Here is a 20,138-nt window from a genome sequence, read left to right as displayed (position 1 = left end):
GCACAGAAAGGTCTTCTCTTTATGCTGAAATTCACATAGGCAGAACCATCCACAAGAGCAGAACGCTTCCTCTGTGTTTAAATGGTAACACAGTCGGGGATTTCCGCCACTACTCAATTACACAGCGGTATGGACCACAGTCCCTGATTCTCTCCAGTGAATCTAGACGTTGCTTTTACTATCTGTCTTAGAAATCCCCAGGTTTACATGCTTTCTAACACACACTTTCAGTGTCACTGTTGAGAAGCCTAGCTTAGTTAAAACAACACACGTAGAATAGAGGAGTTCCATGTTCTGAGAGATAATCAAGCTCCTATATGACCATGTGAAGTTATTATTCTGATGCTGCTGTTTTTATTCTTGTCAACCTACACATAAACCATACTGTCACGAGAAGTGAGGTTGTTCTTCCTGCAGCAACTAGCTGCAACTCTCTCAAACTCATAAATCATGCGATTTGGTACACGGTTAGAAGTTGGCATCTATCATAAATACACCTTGTCATGAGAGCAACAGGCTCTTCAGCTTCCTCCACAGGGTTGCTTAGCTCTTTGCCTCAGAGTGTGCCATTACAACTGACCAATCTGATCTGCACGTAGAACAAAATCGCCAGTTAATCCAGTCTTCAACTCATTTGAAGATTTTATATCACAGTGAGCTATTCCAGAGATTCTCTCTACTAAGAGAGATTAATACGACTTGCTCTCTTTTGTGGTCCATATTTGTCTTGCCTCAGCTTTTGTATAGGCTCTCCATTAGACCAACTAGTGCACTACGACCAACATTTTCTCCCTACTTTACTCTTTCCATTTTGACTTAGACACAACTCAAAGTGAGTTAAAGTGTGACTGCAAAAGCAACTCCCAGTTGCTTCACAGAGTAAGCAAGCACGGATGGAAATACCAGAACTGTAGCTACTTCCAGCAGCTTCCACCCAAGCACTGTATATGCCTTTGTTCATTTGGAATAAAGAGACAACCATAGTCTGCACAGGGTTTGAGAACTGGGAAGCCACCTGCACCAAGAAAAGTGATGTGCTGGTCTTTCAAATATCAAGGAGTATCCAGGAGAAATCTGGCTTCAGATTTATACCTCATTCTTCTCTGCCCTTCGTATCTGTGAATCTCCAAGTGTCTCACAGAGCAGATCAATGTTATTATTCCTGATTTACTTGCCCAAGGTCATCCAGCACAGACACAAGCTGAACAGCAGTGCTCCAAAATGCTGCTCAGAACCATGCAGGTCATGCACTCTCCCTTAAATAAGCATTAGCATGATGTTCTTACCATAAATATGGAGTCATAATATCAATCTAAAACTAAGTTTCTAAGATAAATGGAAATAAGATAAAATATAAATTAAATAGGAAGCCACATATCTGAATTGTTTTTTTAGGCATCTGTCTTGAGATTTGCAGCACAGAAATAACATCTCTCTGACATCACAAGTATGCAGTTCTGTGCGTTGAGAAAAACCTGCTGTTTATTTGGATCTTTTGAAGTCTAGTATCAATATAGCTTCTTAGTCCCCAGAGTGTCCTCAAGGTTTGAGATGTATATTTTTAACTTCTGCGTTTACTGACATTCCATTCATGCTACTTGGCTGTTCTCCCCATCAGGGCTTCATCAGCTATCGCTCTGATTTTGGCACCACTGGGATTATTTGCTTTACCATTTCCTAAATGTCTGCATGAGGAGGTGTGGCCTGCTATGCCAATTAGCTCACCCACACAAAACCTGTGTTAACTTCAGAGCTAAGGCTCCTAGCATGCATTCCCCTGTCAACACAACCAGCATAAACCAAAGAAATGATGGGTGAAGGCAGCACTCAGAACAGCTTTTTGTGCCACATTTTACACACCTGGCTGCCCACATACCACTGTACCTACAGCCACTCAGTGATCTCACTTCCATGCAGCAAATTGTCCTCTCCTCCAGAACCCAGACAACCACAGCACACTTGTGCAAGCCCTGCAGAACACATGCATACTATGGTAGGAAGAAGGGAGAAAGCCTGTGGGGATATCGCAAGAACACTTAATTAGTTCATAATTTATACTGATGTGGGATTCAAGGATGCTGTCAATGAAGTACAGATGGTACCTGTCAAATAAAGTCTCTAATGTATGCTGCTTTTAATGAGACAAAGAAGATTCGGGGCTTCATGGGAATGGTGTTTTCTGCTGCCATCAGAAATGAAATGCAGCCAGGGATCAAGAGCCCTCAAAAAAGCTCTGCTCGAGTCCTTCATGTTTCACACCTTAATGGTGCACTGGACAAGAAGATTATTACATGAAACTTGAATTCAGTCTCATTGGCAATGGTTCTGATACAAATAATTACTCCTCCAGTAAAATCTTTGTTCTGTTTGACATCACTTATTCACAATATATCCATCCTGATTCATATGGTGAAGTATCAGTACAAGTGAAGCCTGGCATTGCTGGGAGTTGCTAACTGGACACAGCGAGGCACAAAGAATAAATGCAATTTGGAAGTTGACACTGTCCAAGTCATTGCATGCTGTCCCTAAAATGCAAGGAAGAGATGTAACTTCTACACACTAACCAAGTTGGCAGAAGCACAGAAAACATTTTTTTAGCTGCCATAAAGACCCACTGAAACAAGAGCTTCCCAAATCTCTGCAGGTATGTCTGTGACTTTTCCATCATCAGCAGCCTGCTGCTTAGGGAAGCAGAGCATTAGGCTTTCTTTAAAGGTATTTAAAAGCCCCTCTGTTCACTTTCAGCTATTCATCATGGTCATTTGAAGTTCTTTTGCACCCCTCCTTCTTCTTTCTCACATCTGGTGCTGCACGTTACTATACTGCAACCATAAATAACAAATCATATGGCAATATTGGATGCTCAGTCCCAGTGTCCTCATAGCCTCCATCTAGCCACCACCACAAATGTACATGAGAAGATGATGGCTGCACAGAGTTCTCTATTCTGAAACACAGCTTCTAAACAGTACATAATTAGCAGGGCACCAAGGACCTATGCTAAACAGCATGTTTTAAAAATATTTCTTCCCTCAGTGAGTATGATTGCATTTAGAACTACAGAGCAGATGAGATTTTAAAATAATACCTTATAAAGGAATGACTTCTGACAATTTTTGGTCTCTTGGCAAAATCTGGCATTTGCACCTTCCATATTCAAGAAGATAAAGAGAGAGAAGGCTATTTTTAATTGCCTTTGTTCCATACATAAGACGAAAGAAACATTTATTGTCCCAACACGTGAACTTGTTATAAGGTTACACTGATCATATCAGTGCTCTGTACCTACCGAGCATTTCTGCACAAGCATATGATATTCTAACAGTTCTCAGCCTTTACTGTGCAAGCATACCCTATTCTGTGATTGATTTGTCCGATGGGAGGGAAACTGTAATCAGTTCTGCAATTTATCCAAATACGATCGAAATTATGCTGACAGCATCAGCCCTGTTGCCTTCCATTTCTGTCTTCACCAGAAGCTTATTACTGCTGGTCTACAAATTTCTCTAAAAAACAGGCTTCTTAAATTTAAGAGTAGACTTCAAGAAAACAGAGGTTTGGCCAATGGTTACTAAATCATTCTTTAAATGAATGATTACAGAAGATGGTATTTCCAGTATTGTAGATAAAGTATGAGCAGCTATGAACACTTTGAAGTCCAGAATGTAGCTCTGCAACCTACTCAAATCTCTCAAATCTCTCAATACATTTGAGGAGAAAAAAAATCTCTTGTGAATAAATACATCAGGACCTACCTCCTCCATAAAAGCTGTTTATGGTTAATCATTAATGATAAATAATTTGTTCTGGGTATTTTCTGAAGATGTTTTGGAGTTTCAGTGTCTTGAAGACAAGTGCCACCGCAGTGTTTACACACCAATGAAAAAAAAATATTCCAGTTCCACAATTCACAAATCCATACCAACCTGGTTTCCCACAAAGCTTAAAGTAAGTGAATCAGAAAAGCTTGTCTTCATCCCTATGCTTCCCAGTGAGGCCATGAGAAATCTTCTCAGTACTCTCAGGAGACATTAGGCTCTTACCTTTCTTGACTGCACACCCATGATTTCTCAACCTCATTTTACTGAATGCTGACTTTTAAAACTTGCCTTGCAGGTAGAAAGCTACCTGAATACCCAGACAGCAAACTAAATCTAAACAAAAGGCAGAAACAATATAATACAGTACACCTTTTGCCTCCCTCTTACCAAGGGTGCACTCAGGGGTTAAACTGGACTACAGTGAAAGAAATCACTAGTGAAGGGTTCATTTATTTACATTCCTGTTAGAGAAGCCTACAAAGGCATACATCAACAGAAACAAACCATTTTAGTACATTCACTGACTGAACATCCATCAGTGTATGTGACCTATGCCAACATGTATTAGGAGTGACAAGATGTTACTACTGTAGTGCCAAAGGACAAGAGGGCAGGAGAAGGAACAAAAGGGAGTGTTGATCTCTTCCTTAACAATGAGCCCCTATTTCCTTTCACTGCACCTGAGCTCCAAGGCTTCAAAACCAATGAACTTTCCTTGATGAGCACTAACAGGCTGTGGTTTGCCTCACACTTGGTGGTATACTAACCCTCGGTGGTATGCTGCACTGTTTCCTTCAAAGGAGCCCTTCCTCTTACAGCATCTCTTGACTCCTGTATCACTTCTGCTAAATAAATGACGTCACCTTGCTCAATCAACCACATGCAGCTTTACTCCTTCCCCCTTCCTTCCTACTGTTTGCACTCACTGTTTATTTTTTTAAGCACCTCATCCCCCTATTAATCCACCAGACAGTACAAAAGACTCATTTGTGAGAGAGAGAGATTAGAGCTGTAAGCACTCAGTCTCACTGTGAAACACCTGTTTCATTCAAACAACCAGAGGAAAAAAGCAGAGAATTGAACAAACTGCTGGTGGAAATGGATCTGTGAGCAAACTCCTACTGTGAGGAGAGTTACCAAACTCTGGACGCTGCTTTTCTTACCCTCTTCAGTCAGTACTGCAGAAAACACATACAGCATCTACAACAGCAAATTCACATGTCTGCAATGCTGGTAGGCTCCTGACAGACTGTGTGCCTGCTCTTCAGCTCTCAACAGAGTGCAGAAACCTGTGAACTATTTACTTGAAACACTGCCTGAAGTTATTTTCTTTATTCTATTTTCCTTTGTCTGGAATTTAAATTAGAAGGGCCAACACCGTCTTAAATTGGAACTATATCAACCAGCTTCATTTCTGATATTCCTTCAGCACCAAGACAGGATCTTTCCATTGAAGCCTCCAGTATATTGTTGAGATGTGGACAAATGCTTTGCATTTACTCTTCCAATAGCACCAAACACTACCCCAATTTTGAAACGTAAGTATTTGAAGAGAGCATGAAAATCATTTGAACTTTCCTAATCATTTTTTTCAATCATATAAATGTAACACCAGTCTTCAGCAATGTCAACACTTACAGAAAGGGTCAGTAGATTGATGGCTGCTGGATTTATCTTCACGGAAAGAGGTAAGTGACAATATACCAACAAAAATACCAAGTGGCATTGCATGGCTCTGAGTCATTCTCTTTCTCTTATGAAATGAGAGAAAATTACACACAAAACAGATTGCATAAGCACCACGGGCAGTAACTAAAGCTGGAAGAAGGCCAGGCTACATTAATAGCTGCTATTTGATCCAGTTCAAGATCCCTAAGCACCCAATACCCGATGAAGTCAGAGGAAAGGCTTCTATCAATTTCAAGAGGTGCTGTACAAGGCCCAACTTGATCACCAACCAACATATGGCGTGTGGAACAAGGAACAGAGCTGACACTACAGCAATTAAGTTCACCACAAGCAGTGGTAACATTCCCACTAACCATATTTCAAAATTGATCAGTTTTTTCTCTTTCCAGAGGAATCCGGCCTCCTGAGCACTGTTAAAGCTCTGAAATAAATGGAATTACTCAAGGAATAATGTATCACTAAATCTGAATATTTATGGTAAAATCTACCACAGCAATTTAGTGAAATCCAAGAATTCTGCATAAAAAAATCAGCAATGCAAAAACAGATCTTCAACTGATATAAATCAGCTGTTTGTATTTTAAAGTGAAGGGGTCGTAATTTGCAAGAAAACTACAGCTTGTCATTTTCAAAATGAAAACATTTTACAATATCTACAGCTAAGAGAAGACTCTTGCTTTTGTTTTCTTACTGCATAATAATAGCTCATTTCTGTTGCCTCAAAATGCATTTTTTTTTATACTTGCTACAAAACTGCAGGCATCACAAGACATTATTTAGGTGCCAGATGGTTTTAAGTTCTGCTGCTTAGATATTTGTAGCCGATGTGAGGAGCTGCCAGAGGAAACGAAGCATGTATTACATAAGGATGTTTGTCCACAAGCGCAATGTAAAGCACATCTTTCTTAGCCCATCCTTCCTTTTTTTTTTTAATCAATTCTTTTACCAACACATAGCAACAAATGTTTTTCTGTGTGTAATGCCTGTACGTGTATGTAGATGTACACCTGTATCTATCTCCATATATTGTTCCAGCAATAGTCGCCCTTTCACACGGCTCATCAATAGCGGGCTTTACTCACCTGACGGGCAGCGTGCCACAGGCCCATGCACTCTGTCAACGCCTCTTATCTGCTCTCATGCCTGTCTTCAGATCTGTAGTTAGCAGAGGCTGGAGCTCTGTCTCCTGCTAAACACAATAAAATTAAAGCTGTAATTAGCTGCCTGCTCCGGACAGCCAGGCTGCATTCCACATTCAGAGCCAGCGCTGGAGTGATGGGCCATGGGGACAGCATGTGGCCCAAGGGAAGAAGGTGAGCCCTGAGGCTCTGAGCAATGCAGGCTTCACACAGAGCCGTCCGGCAGCTCCGCTCTTTGTTCCCACAGTGTGGAACCCCTCCTGGCCACCTCTGTGTGACACTTTGCCCATGAAGCTTTTCTGGACTGCAGGGGAAACATAAATTCTGATACACAGAGGCTGCCACAGTTTGATTCAGGCCCTCCTGCTGGTGCTTGCTGGGCTCCTTTCCCCCACATGAAGCCATCTCACCATGCAAGCACACTGCCTGCAGCAGGTGCTGGGGCTGGATGGAGCCACACAGCACGGGCAGCCCTGGCCTGTCCTCACAGCACCTGCACAGGGAGCACCCATCTCACTCAGAAATGGGAGGAATCAGCCACAAATCCTGCAGATTTTTGAAGAAATTAACCACAAATCCTGCCATTTCTGGCAATTTTCGGGGAAGCCCTATTCCCAGGCATCAGCAAATTGCTCCCGTGTCAATTCCCAGTCATGACACTGAGTCCTGTCAATCCAGTCCCTTAGTTGTAATGCTCAGACTAATGTAGTCGAGGAAATGCCTCAATTCTAAAGTTTTAGCAGAATTCTAATTTCAACAATGCCATTTTTCAATCAGTACAGATGATCTGTCTCAACTAGCAATCTCAAGCAAGCAGCTATGTGTAATGAATTAGCAGCACGCAGTCCCACTACATACATGTTCAAAAGAGCATCTGCATGTCAGCCAGCAGACCTGTCATTAGAGAAAGCGTTCTTCAGCCATGCCTCTAATGAAGCCTTACTTCTGGCCAACCATTTGGCTCTCAGAGCCACAAAATCTACCTTCTTTGTGTTCACAACGTTTCCACTGCTCCACCACATCTGGCACCATAGGCTGCTCTCTGCCAACAAGGACATGGCCATGATGCAAGTCTGCATTAAGACCTGGACTGGAGGTTTGGAGCAGAACAGAAGGAATGGCTGATGTCCCACAGAGCAAACTTGCTTTGCTACAGACTAGCTGATCTCCCCTTGCTAAAAAGGACTAACGAGATCAGCAAGAACTGCAGGTACCTACAGCTGCTGTTCTCTTCCAAACTTTGCCTATATATTTAACAAAGCGATTGAAAAAAACAACACGGTTAATGGGACAAGGATGTGCGTTGAAGGAGAAACGGGTGACAGTTCACATCCAATTTAGCAAAACAGTGACACTTGCAACAAGTAACAGCTTTTCCCCAAACACCGGCACTTTCCTGCCCGTATCTGCCTTCTGCTGGATGCTGCCAGTTCCCAGTTTCTCTTCTCCCACCAGCACCAGGAGGCAGAACAAGGGCTGAATGAGAAAGCACTTGTGTCTGCTGCTCCTGAGACGGACACACAGCCTTTCAGAAGGTGCTTTTCTTTCTACTTGCTGATGGCACTCCACAAGACTCCTGGCAAAGCCAGCAGTTCAGGCACTACTACCTGCCTGCCCAGTACAGATGTTTTCGATATGTTTGGACAGCTCTTCTTCCCCAAGCTGCTGGAGGGACACAGCAGATCCCAATCCCTGCTTCCACTCAACCTTCCTTGGGCCAACAGGTTTAGTTGAGCTCCAACACTGAGAACATGTCAGTATGGGCATCAAACAAGCTCACTCTGTGGCCAAATCAGGGCAGACACTCACAAGGGAGGCCAAAAGTCTATCCCACAGTATTTCTCCCTAAGGCTCCCCTCTGAAACAGCTGCAATGTATTTTCTGTAAGGAAAATAATGTATTCTTCCTTATGCTCAGAAATACTGAACAGTTTCTGCTGATCATTTCCAAATAATTTAGCCTGAAGCAGATCTCAGCATGTATGATTTCAGCATGCATGGTAAAAGTTTAACAACATTAGAGGCTACTACAATGGAAATTGTTGGGCATCACTGGTTTCACTTATAATAATGAAACTCATTTGAAAGTTAGGAGCAGCTTGGTGCATTAGTTTTATATAATAAACACCTTTTTTTCAGTACCAAATTGTTTTACAGAAACTGACTTCAGCTAAATATTTTGCCCGAGTTAATCTTGACTCATATATTTTTATTCTCACAGTATTGCCATATTTCATTGTTTCAACTCATACATACATATTACATTAAAAAAATGTTAATATATACCACATGCATACACTGTTATACCTTACTCAGTATTATTATACCCTGTGATAATATAAAATCAGAACTATCAGGTGTCACATTTTCACATTTCATAATCAAAATGTTTTGATGCTTCCAAAGTAGAACTTCTCGGAATACCAGCTTCACTGTGAGTGCTGAACTGCTGCCTCTCACACGCTGATGGGGTTTGCAAACTCATTCTGAAACTTAGTTTCAACAAAGCTCTACTTTCCAACCAATGCCACCAACGGCATGTAACACATAGATGACTACTCTGGGATACTAAAGTGCTCAAAAAAATAGCTCAGCATCTGTGAAAATAATGAGAAAAAACGGGAGCTAACATTCAAAATTGTGAGGGTTATTTGTTTGCTTTTTAATATCAAACAACTTGGGACACACACATACAAAATAAGATTTAATTAGGAATGCTATCATCAGACAGTTCATGCCCGTCTTCCTGTTGTTCACATGGGCTTTTTGCAGGGCTTAATTCATTGAGGCCTTTCAACTTACATAACTTGTTTATTTACAAAAGCAGAACAATGCTAACACTAAGCTGGAAATTTTTCATGTTGTGTTGTTAAAGACTAGCAGGTCTCTCCCCAGACACCCTGTGGCTTTCCCCAATGTTCTTTTATCACTGTCTGTATCCTCCCCCATCACCAAACCTAGGCGGCACTACCTAAATAACAGGGTTCATCAAACATCAATTGTGAGCACAAACATAAGACCTAAAGCTTCTACAACAAATGCAACACACAGCTGAAAATCAAACATTTCAAGAGCAGTAAGCCAGAAACCTAGTCTTGCAAAGCACTTCTAGAGGTCATTTTGGCATGGAAGGATGCTAAGGTCACTGCTAGAGTTGCCTGAGCGCTGCCTTAACACATCATGCAGCAGAAACTGCCCTGGCTTTATCCTGTCCTCCTGTCTCATCAAGTTCTTGGTTTTCTTATGTTTGTCACCTCACTGCATGGGCAAGTCTGCTTCTCGGTTCCCCTTGCCTTACACCCTGGTGGCAACATGGCAAGGCAGGAACCTCCCTAGTGGACTTTAGGAACACAATGAGTAACATGGGGCACTTCACTAAAACAAACCACAGCTATTGGAAAGCATCCTGCCATCTTCAGTATGCTGTTGATGAGGCCTTCATACCTCATGTTAATTCAACCCCGTAAAGGTACATTTTGAATCAAACTCATAATGAAATACAAACCCCACATTCAAGTATTAGTACAGGGAAATAATACACGTATAAATGTACATAAATACATTTATGACTACAATATTTTATAGACATCTCTCTTAAGTAAATATACACTCCTTGCTCTGTAGTTTATTCACTGCAGGTTATTCCATACTCAGCTCCACGCAGTGCAGGCTGGTAACATTCACTGCTTCTGCTAACAATTCACGAAGCAAATAACTATCCGCATATTCTCCTTCAGGCTGTTAATAAGGTCCTCCAGTGCTCATTTTGCTAGTATTACCACACAGTCAGTTCCTTTTGGACTTAAAATAAATAATAATGATAATAATAATCTGAGAGAAAATAAAAACCATACGAGACAGCTCTTGCAGCTGGCATGAATCATCCAAACTCAGTCAGTGGGCCAGATCTTTACATGGTGCGAATGGTCACAGTGCCAAGGAAACCAAAGTATTCTCCAGGGACCAACTAACCAACACTCTACTTCTCCTACTCCTGCTCAAGCTCATTCTTTTCATCTAATAGCAAGTACATGAATCTATCCCATCCTCTGAGCTAGTAATTACTGTTATTAAGATGATTAAGATATTATTAAGATATAATATTTAGATAACCACAAAGCTGTGGTTATCTTGGAAAAAGACATCTATCTGTAACTACTTTTGCAAACTCTTCCATAGAGGAGCAACACCTTTCTTCTGGTTGTTTTTTTCAGGGAGAGGGAGGCAGATGAAAGAGAGATGCCTGTTCTAAACAGCATCAGCTCTGATGGCAATAGAGACAGACAGCTCTCTTGGTTGCCTGGGTCAGGTACCTTCTCCCTACCAGGTAAATGGCACTGTGCTCAAATCTCCTTTCCATCTGTATCCACATAATTGCTACATCTTCTCATGTGTCCTAGAGGCTTTTTTGGGCAGGTCTGTTGTCCGGCTCTGCTATAGAATGGTTTAAGTTAGCAATTCCCTGTGTATCGGGGTGGTAAACGATGTCTTAACTTATCATAGCATGCTGTTTCAGAAAGCCTAATAAACTGGACTGAACAACAGCCTAAAAAAGGAAATAAAATATTTAACAGGCTGGTATTTCTACCCCCTTCTGCTTTCTAAGAAAGACAAAATAAAAAACAAACAAGCAGCGCTACAAACCAGAGTGCGCACACAGCTCTCCCCGCAAATGCTTCCCCATTAACTCAATGTTTGACTGCATTACCTATGAACTAACATGGTTTCAATTTAGTTTCTTATTAATCTTGGGCATTTCTTTCAACTGCTATTTTAAAAATAGAAACTTCATGTTGAACATTTTAATAGCAATAAGTTTCAAAGGCAACAAGCTGCTGTACTGATTTTTTTTTCCAAAAACTTTATTGCCAGATGTAAGTACTTGAGATTATTGATATTCTTTGTTTTCCCACAGGTTTCTCATTTCCTTATTAAACAACATATCTGTATTTAAGCAGCTCCATGAAAGTTTAGCGAGGTCCACAAGAAATCACTGCTCACCAGCCCACGGATCCATCTCACCTAACTTCAAGGCACTTCAAACTGCTTAAATTAGGAATTAACCTGCAGTGAACTATCCCATTAGACAGTGAAACAGACTACAGCACCACGAAGACTGTAAGTGCTTTCATCCCACCTAAATTCTGAATTGTTTTCTAGAACTAACTATTTTTCTCCACCAATTCTCCACCAAAAAAGGGATCCTACAGCCACAGAAGGACTTAAGATAAGCAGTTCTCTAATGATCAAACGAAAACTGGAATGAATCCAGACTCTGGGGGGTCCTCAGTGCTATCAGTAAACAAGCAGAGGACCTGCTGAGAGAACATTTCAAGCCCATGTATATTAGCTTAAATCAAGTTTAAATCAAGATAGTAACACTACTGTGGTTGACCTCATCTGAAGTACTGTTCAAGTGGTCTTTAGGTAATATCAAAAGTCAAATGAAATAAACAGAAAAGCAGCTACAGTTTTGGTAGGCTTTGCTGCGCATCAGTTTTGCATATAGCTCTGCTCAGCCTTGTCCCTTCCTTGCAAAGAAAATTGTGAAACCAGACCACAGAAGCCACAGGTAGCTTAACCACTGACTTCACAGAGAGAATAACTGAATCCTTCCTGTGTAGAGACAAATCTATTTTCCACATGGGAAAATACGGGAACATAAAAAAAAAGAGAAAAAAAAAAAAAAAAGCAGTGAATTTTCATCCATCACTTTTTGAGTCCGGGGAGATGGCAGTGAATAGTAGCAACCCTGGGGAACTAAAGGAAATCTTCGCATGCAGCTGTTAAGCACTAAGCGGGTTATCAGCAATCACGTTACTTTTAGCATTTTATTAGCACTTGAAGAGATTCCTCCCCACCCGCTTCTGATAGTTCCCATCCCTTCAAAGAGACTGCCGCTATACAAGCCAGGGATTCAGGATCCAGCACAGCTTCTTCCACCAGCACTAGCTCTGCTCGGAGCCTGTGGCCCTGCCCCCATCACCTCCAATAACTCATTCCCACCACCTGCCAGGCGTTTCCGCTCCTTCCTTGTGCTAAACGCCAAATCAGCTGTTTATGTAGCTGTGCTCTGAAGGAGCAGAAATTTCCAGTGAGGAGATGGGAGCAATAATTTTGTTTTCTATCACTGTTTCCAAACACTTGCCAGGAGTCCTTACGAGGTAAAATAAACAACTCAAAACTCAAGCAGATTCCTTAATACATGGCTGGGACAGGTAAAGGGAGTATTAAGGAACAGAACTTTCTAGAGTATAAAACAGCATCTAATGGAGTCTGACCCAAAGTCCACTGGAAGTCAGTAAGTAGACTCCTGCTGACTTCAGTGAGCGTTGGATCTGTTCTACAAAACCAGACAGTTGCAAAAGCTGCTACAGTCAAAGGAAAATGTGCTCTGAAGGAACAGTGTCCTTGTGGCTGAAGTACTGGCATGGTTTCAAGAAACTTCTGTTCAGTGTTCAGCTCCACCATTCCCGACCCTTTGCAAATAATTCAATTCCTCTGGAAATCAGCTTCCCTTTCACACGGTAGGTAGCTCATCCAATCTGCTTAAGCATGCTGAAATTTAGGGATATCTGTGAGAAGAAACAATTTCATGGAGAGACTCACCAGCACCATCCCAGAGGATGTGGCTCTCCTGCCATGGACCCAATAAGGTCTGTTTCTCCTGCAACCCAGTACAACAGTGAGTGTTCAATCTGTATCCTAGTTCCCTTCAGGCTTCTCCTTATCTAGCTGGCCAGCCATTGAAATGGATGGCTAACACAGCACAGAGGTCAATGCATGTTGGCAGGTTCAGTTGAGATCCAAGTTCTTGTGTCCATCTTAAAAGATATGACTGTATAACTCCAATCCAGCCAAGCAGATGAACATTTACCTAACCCCTGAGCATACGAACAGGACTATAAAAGTCAAGGTAACACAAACATAATTGCTTTCCTGGATGGAAGACCTGGGAGAAGTAAGCTGTGTTTTCCTGGAGAATCAAGGAAGCCAGTCAGTCTTAATACTATTTGCACGCTTGCCAGAATGTCCTCCTCCCAGCAGTCAGGCTTTTGGCAGTTAAATGTAAACCATCTATTGTAATATTATTCTTCTGTATAAGAAACAAGCACAAGAAACACTTTAAACTATCCAAGCAAAGGCACAAATTCAACCTCAGAATTTAAATTCTAAAATCATTTCACAGCACAGAAAGATCAAACTACAAATAAGCTGCAAAAGACATTACTAACTTAACATTCCATTATTCCTTTTTTCCGAAGTGTGATTCTTTTCCTCAAGCCAAGCATACTTTGCTGGGACCAAACTTTCACAGTAGATTTCCTGTGCTGTGGAATTGATGAGATAAAGCAGTTACTTAGGACTAACAAATCACTTCATTAAAGAAATCCCTTCATAAATATTTTCAACAGCAATTAACATCCTAGCGTAAGGAACTCATTTTGTGCTACATTCCTTGATCAGGCAAGATCTCCCTCCTAACATCATGATTTCAGGAGATGGTCTTAATTTTGAAGGAAAGAAAGAACCTTGACTCTTGTCATTGCCTCCACATTAGCTATTTTCATTCTGTTAGGCAGGAACAGTCAAAGGTTGGACAGAGCTGCTTGCCCTCAGTTCTCAAGCCACATGAAAAATGGACTGCCCAGTGTTTTTCTAGCTGTTTCATAAATCTCAGGGGAGCCAGGATAACTTACTGCATTTCTTCTTAGCAGAGGTGAACAAAAGCATACCCTCACTTGGGGTCCAGGCTGCTTCGAATCTATATCCTCATTTTGCCAGCATTTTATGAGAAAGGTCAATCCTGGCAGGTAGAGAAGGTAGAAAGTAGAACTACAGAACTTGAAAAGTTCTGGGTTGTTTTTATTTCCCTTTGCCTCATGTTAAGGGCCTGCCTGTGAAGTTAACAATATGCTAAGCTGTAGTGCATTAGTCAGCTACAGCACATCTCCAAGGCTGTTCAAAATCCCAGAGTCAGTGTGGTCCCTGGTGAAGCAAGATCCAAAGCAGAAACTCAAGAGATGTTGCAGGAGGTTACTTGGTGACTTTCATTCTGCACATGTTAAAATATATGTCCTATTAAGACATGGTATAAAGGCAGCATTTTGAAATCGTAACGTTAAAAGATATGTAATCTTTTTCAGGTGTTTGTTTTTTTTTTTTTTTTAAACAGGTTTAGTTCTGCTACGGTTGAAATGAGTGTTCTCTTCTTGTTTATTTGAACAATCCAATATTACAATGCAATAAAAATACAATATGTTGGAAGAGAAAACAGACAAATCATTCCAATCCAGTGTTAGTTTACCAATTAAATTACGTCTAAATATTTTACGGGGTTCTAACCTTATAAAATAAGTCAATGAATAATCATAAGGGTGCAATTCTTCAAGATATTTCCATGTTTAAAAAGTCCCTCCATTTCTGTAGGGAAAATTCAGAAGTAGCTAAATAAATGTGAGTAGATGAACTGATTATAAAAGGCTTACTGAACTGAAGTAACAATAATGCCTCAGTCTTCAAAACACAGAAAGCAAATGCAATTTTACATTAAAGATCTGAAAACAAACTCAAGGCTAATATTTTCAGGGGAAAAAAAAACTTTGATCTCTTTTTCTTTCCGGGGGGGAGCCAATATCAACACGAGTGATTTTGTACTATATTCAGGGGTCTTTATGTGGGTTAATAATGTTAAAGTTATTCCACTACTTTTTCAGACTTTTCTGGAATCAGCTCCTTGGTGAAAAAGGGCCCTATTGAAGACTCCTGAATTTGCATAGCATGTGCAAGACATTTAGATTTATGTTCCATGTTGAGTTGGTGTGTTTAGAGTTTACTCAGGCATATGCAATTCATTGGCTGTATTGTCATCCTCACAATGAACAAGTACACTCACTTCATCTGCAAGAAATACAGCTTTAAATGTAGAAAATTAAATTCCCACAAGAAAATGTGTTCCATGAAAATTTCCGTCAGTAAAATCTTAGCTCAAACATACTGAGGTTGAGAGATTTTGATTTATGCTGAGCCTGCCTAGGTGCAGTGCTACTTAGCTAGCAAAACCATGAAGTCATTTGAAAATGGCTCCTTCGAAAGTGCTCATCTAGTGACAGCTATTTACATTGCAGTTCTCTGAGAAACCTTTGGCTGTCATGATTCTTTTGTGCTCAGTGATTTTGGCCACAGAAACCAGCAGACCTTGCCTTGAAGACTTTACAAACCTTATAAAGGAATCATAATTATCTTGAAAACACAGAGAAAGGTGACATCAGTGATGAAAAACTGAACGCACTGAAATACAGAGACCAGAAACCACAGAAATTACCCATCCACTCATAGATTCCACTCAAATCAGATCCCAGACCCCACGTCAGTTATGTGACTCACATCATCCTTATTGCTAGCTGGGAGACGCACTCACGTGTAGCAGCAGTGTGCTTCACAATGCCTGTAATGCAGGGTTTCCCCAGAAATTTTAGTGCCAGACACAAAAGTTATCTAAAGAAATCTGCTGCTAATGGGTCTGGTTTGATATTGGTGGGACATCATAGTTCACTTCTCCCTTACTGACACAAATAGTTTGTTGGAACTGATGTCCAAAATGGCACTAACATTGGCACCTTAAGTCATTTTCTGGTCCTGGTAATATGTAACATACCTGGGACAGGGTGAAGTTTCTAGTATGATCACAGCCCTGTCCCATGGCAGATCACTAAATCAGTTTGGCTGTTATGGCTGCCAAAGGAAATGCAGAGGGAATATAGCTGCCGTCACCACGTATGTCAGAGCAACGCACAGCAGAGAGAAGATTCATTCAAAGTAAAGGAGAATATTGGCTCAAGAAAAAAGCAGCATCTACAGCCATGAAAGAATTTGGGCAGAACGATTAGAAGATGAGTCACCAGAACAGCCTGGGGAGCTGTTTGGACAGAGAATTCCAACAATCAGTGATGGAGGTTTGAAAAGTTGATGATTTTACAGTGCAGGACCCATGACGACAGCAGAAGGCTGGATTTCTGTCTCGGTAGGACCTATCCACTCCTTTTCCTGCATTCCTTCCAAATCCCTGATCCTGCACCACTACACTGGGTAAAGGATTTGCCACTAGTTTCAGTAGGATCGGTTCAGCTACTGCAGAACACGTACTTTCTACAAGGCAAGAGAAAAGAATTCAGAGACCATGAAGTACTGATTACTTCGTGCTTTTCATTTTTTTCATTCTTTCATTAAGAATTTAGTATTTGTTTTCTTACTATTTCATTAAGCCATAAAACTTTCCTTCAGGCCATTAGCCTTTTCTTCTAAAAGCACTGGCTAATTTGGCCATGAAGCTGGTAGTCCAGAGAATAACTTCTTAAGAAATTATGGGAAGAAATGGGAGATACGCATTGCAACGTGCTTTTTTAACTGCTTCTGTCTTTACTGAGGTGTATCCACCAAAGCCTACAAGGAGATTGGATCAAAATGGATTATCTACAGATATGTGTCATGATGGAATGTACAAAAAAAAATTAAAACAAGGATAATGCATCTGTTCTGAACTCCCATCATTTTGGATCCAAATGAAACTGCTCCCCCAAGTTTCTAATAACATAAGCATTTCAGATGTTCAGCACCCAGTGAAAAAACAGCTTTACCTTTAAATAGAGTTGCCTGCCATGAACAGAAATAACAGCATTAAAGACACTGGGGGACTACTTGCTTCTTTATCTACTGCAGAATCACTCCAGATCATTTATTTACCTATTAGTCACCTGCATCATTTAGAGCTGTTCTTCTGTGAATAAAAGTCCATGTGATTATTTTCTAACTAGACAAAATAAATCAAGAGGGAGGATATAGGGATATGACTGCTCTAACAGATTTGGCTTATGGGATGATAAGGTGGTAGCTCTCTGTCCAAGGAGCTTGCCATCACACCCTGTACCTGCTTAGTTTTAATAAAATGTAGTTTACTAACTTCTGCTCTTTGATGCAAGTCTATAGAACATTTGTTTTTCTTTTGTCTTGTATTTAGAGCCAAAAGCTTCAATAAATACAATCTTTTAGAAGAAAGCACACTAGTCAGTACAGCCTTGGAGAAACCCCCAGGTAAAACAATGCAGATTTCTTGAAATAAGCCTGTTTGCAGTACACATGAAAAGAGAGCCACAGCAAGCATTTCAGTGACTGAGTATAAACACATGTGATGAAATAATGTCATTAAATATCAAAGCCAGAATTATTTATAGGAACTGTATGCCAGATATCAGTATTGTCTCAAGCAGAAACTGCTGTATTCTAAGCTAAAAATGCAAAACAAAGCTAGTAATCTTTAGTATAAGTATTTTTCATTACAGCTCTCTCTGCATTTTTAGGAAGTGGCAACCCACAGCACTATCTACCTGTGAATCATTATGCAGGTTACAAAAAATAAAATCAAAGTACAATGAACCAAATTACCTGGCTTGACTTGGCTTAGAGACTGAGATCTCCAGCAAAGAATAAGTGTGGACACCTGATAAAGAACACGCACCACTGCTCTCACATCACAAAATCTGGTGACTGTATTAGCTCTATGTTTACAGCTTTCTCCTAAATTTGATACCATACCATTGAAGTAGGTACTAATCGCCCTGGTCTCTGAATATAAAGCACGTGCCAATCCTAAAATATATTTTATTCTCTTCCAGATCACTAATGAAGAAATCATACCATCTAGGCACCCAAGAATACGGCTTACTGTTATCAATCCAAGAGGAAAACATGCCATGCAAAACTTATGTTTTTCCAATAGAACTGTTGTTTTTTGTGATCTGTGCTGACCTAAATGATGACTGCAAAACCATTTTCAGCTACGACATCACAAATATGCCAAAGACCTTTTACACAATGAAATGATTAGTGATGCATGGAAGAATAAAACAGTAAACAACAAACAACAACAACAACAACAACAAAAAAAAAAAAAAGGAAGAAAAATAATACAATGGGACTAAAAAGGCTGAGAAATATGGGAAGAAAATAAGTAGGAAGCAAACAAGAAATACAACAAAAATAAAAAATAACTAGTAATGCATGATGGATATAGGAAACTTCAGCAACATCCTATCCCTACAGAATCAGAGAGAATTTCCTACTTAATTCATTTGGGTTGGGATTCCTCCATTACAAAACAACAATGACAAAGTAAATTCGACGTGAAGTAAATAACTAAAAGTGGCACGGTAACCTAAACTGCTGATGAACTGAAAGGAATTCTATGGAGGAAGAGGTGAGCCCTTACAGTAGCAGCGTATCTGAAACAAAGTTGATGCCAGCTGCTTTGCAGTAAAGACACCTTGCCTGGATTTTATATGTGAAGGCTTAATGCCCTACGCAGCAGAAGGCATCACTGAAAAAAGCATGTGTACAAGCAGCACAGTATGAGTTCAGCACAGTGATGTGAGATTCAGGGAGATGATAACTGTTAACATTAGGTTATATCTACACAAGTAAATTAAGTGTGCTTGGGAACATTCCTAGGCATGGAGGCCAGCTGGCACAGAGCGGCCTAAGCCTCCGCCAGTAAACACTCTTAACCTTCAAAACAGGGAGGCTGCATGCAAACAGTCGATGGAGGATGGTCCCAAGAACGTCTGCTGCCAAATCACACTGAAAGACTACCTGGGGCAACACTGGTTGGTGCATGCCAAAACCTCACCAGGGACTGTTCTAACAGTTCACCAGGGCGGGCAGTCATGCTCCCTGCCCAGGAACATTCCAGTGCATTGTTTAATTTATTAGCAGTGATATATCTAGCTCCCTCCTTTCCCCTCCTTGTCTAGGTGAAGTATTTCTCTTGTACAGGACGTATTTTAGTAGCACTTTTCACTGATCCACCCCTTCTCCCACCCCCAAACATCTCCCCTCGTGTTCCCACACGCAAAGCATATGTGGGAAGGGCTGGTAAAAGCAAAGGGAACGGTCCGACTTGAACTGCCTGCTATCTGCTTCACAGACAGTGCTGTAGGGCATATCCACAGCAGGAGGAAGAAACAGTTGTGCAAAAGGATAAGAACATGACGTGCTTCCAAACATGCCCCACCTCGTGTCCATGCAGGGACCTGACCACACTAAGGTGTCCAGGGCTACTCATGACTATTCAGTCAGTTAAGTACTAACACCAGCAGCACTCTACAACACAAGCTGCCTCATGCTCTTGGGGTTATGGATGGGCTGGGCCATCTGTCTCCATGCCTGAGCAGGTCTTCAAAAGACAAAAACTGGTCCGTGAAGTATATCTTGAGACTGCTGACTACAAACAGATCACATGGTTTTCTAATGGTCATTGCCTTCAGGCACAAAACCAGCAGCACTCAAATTATTTATTCTAAATATACTTTGACTAAGAAAAACAATGCATTCCTTTCTCCAGTTCACTAGAAAAAATAATGATATTGGCTTGTACAGAAGAGGATGACAATTTGAATGAGAGCCTTACACAGATGTGAGTGTGTTTATACAAA

The 20,138-nt window shown here is 40.8% G+C and overlaps 1 protein-coding gene across 11 annotated transcripts in view; it reads right to left on the bottom strand.

Moving 5' to 3' along the window:
* The window catches only part of BMP2 (bone morphogenetic protein 2), a 237,078-nt gene that overhangs the window by 91,572 nt on the left and 125,368 nt on the right, over positions 1 to 20,138 (bottom strand). For 9 of the 11 annotated variants that reach the window (XM_042814420.1, XM_042814411.1, XM_042814432.1 and 6 more), the window contains one exon: positions 6,596 to 6,702. The exons of 1 other annotated variant lie outside the window; for it this stretch is intronic. The gene's annotated coding sequence lies outside the window, so the exon portion shown is untranslated. The remainder of the gene's footprint in view (positions 1 to 6,595; positions 6,703 to 20,138) is intronic. One more of the 11 variants, XM_042814442.1, reaches the window with a different exon arrangement.

This window comes from Centrocercus urophasianus, unplaced genomic scaffold (assembly GCF_019232065.1).
Source record: "Centrocercus urophasianus isolate 14NV4802_14NV808 unplaced genomic scaffold, USGS_Curo_1.0 seq_10, whole genome shotgun sequence".
NCBI lineage: Eukaryota > Metazoa > Chordata > Aves > Galliformes > Phasianidae > Centrocercus > Centrocercus urophasianus.
Note: the sequence above shows the minus strand (reverse complement) of the source record. Positions and strands in the feature narration are given on the sequence as shown.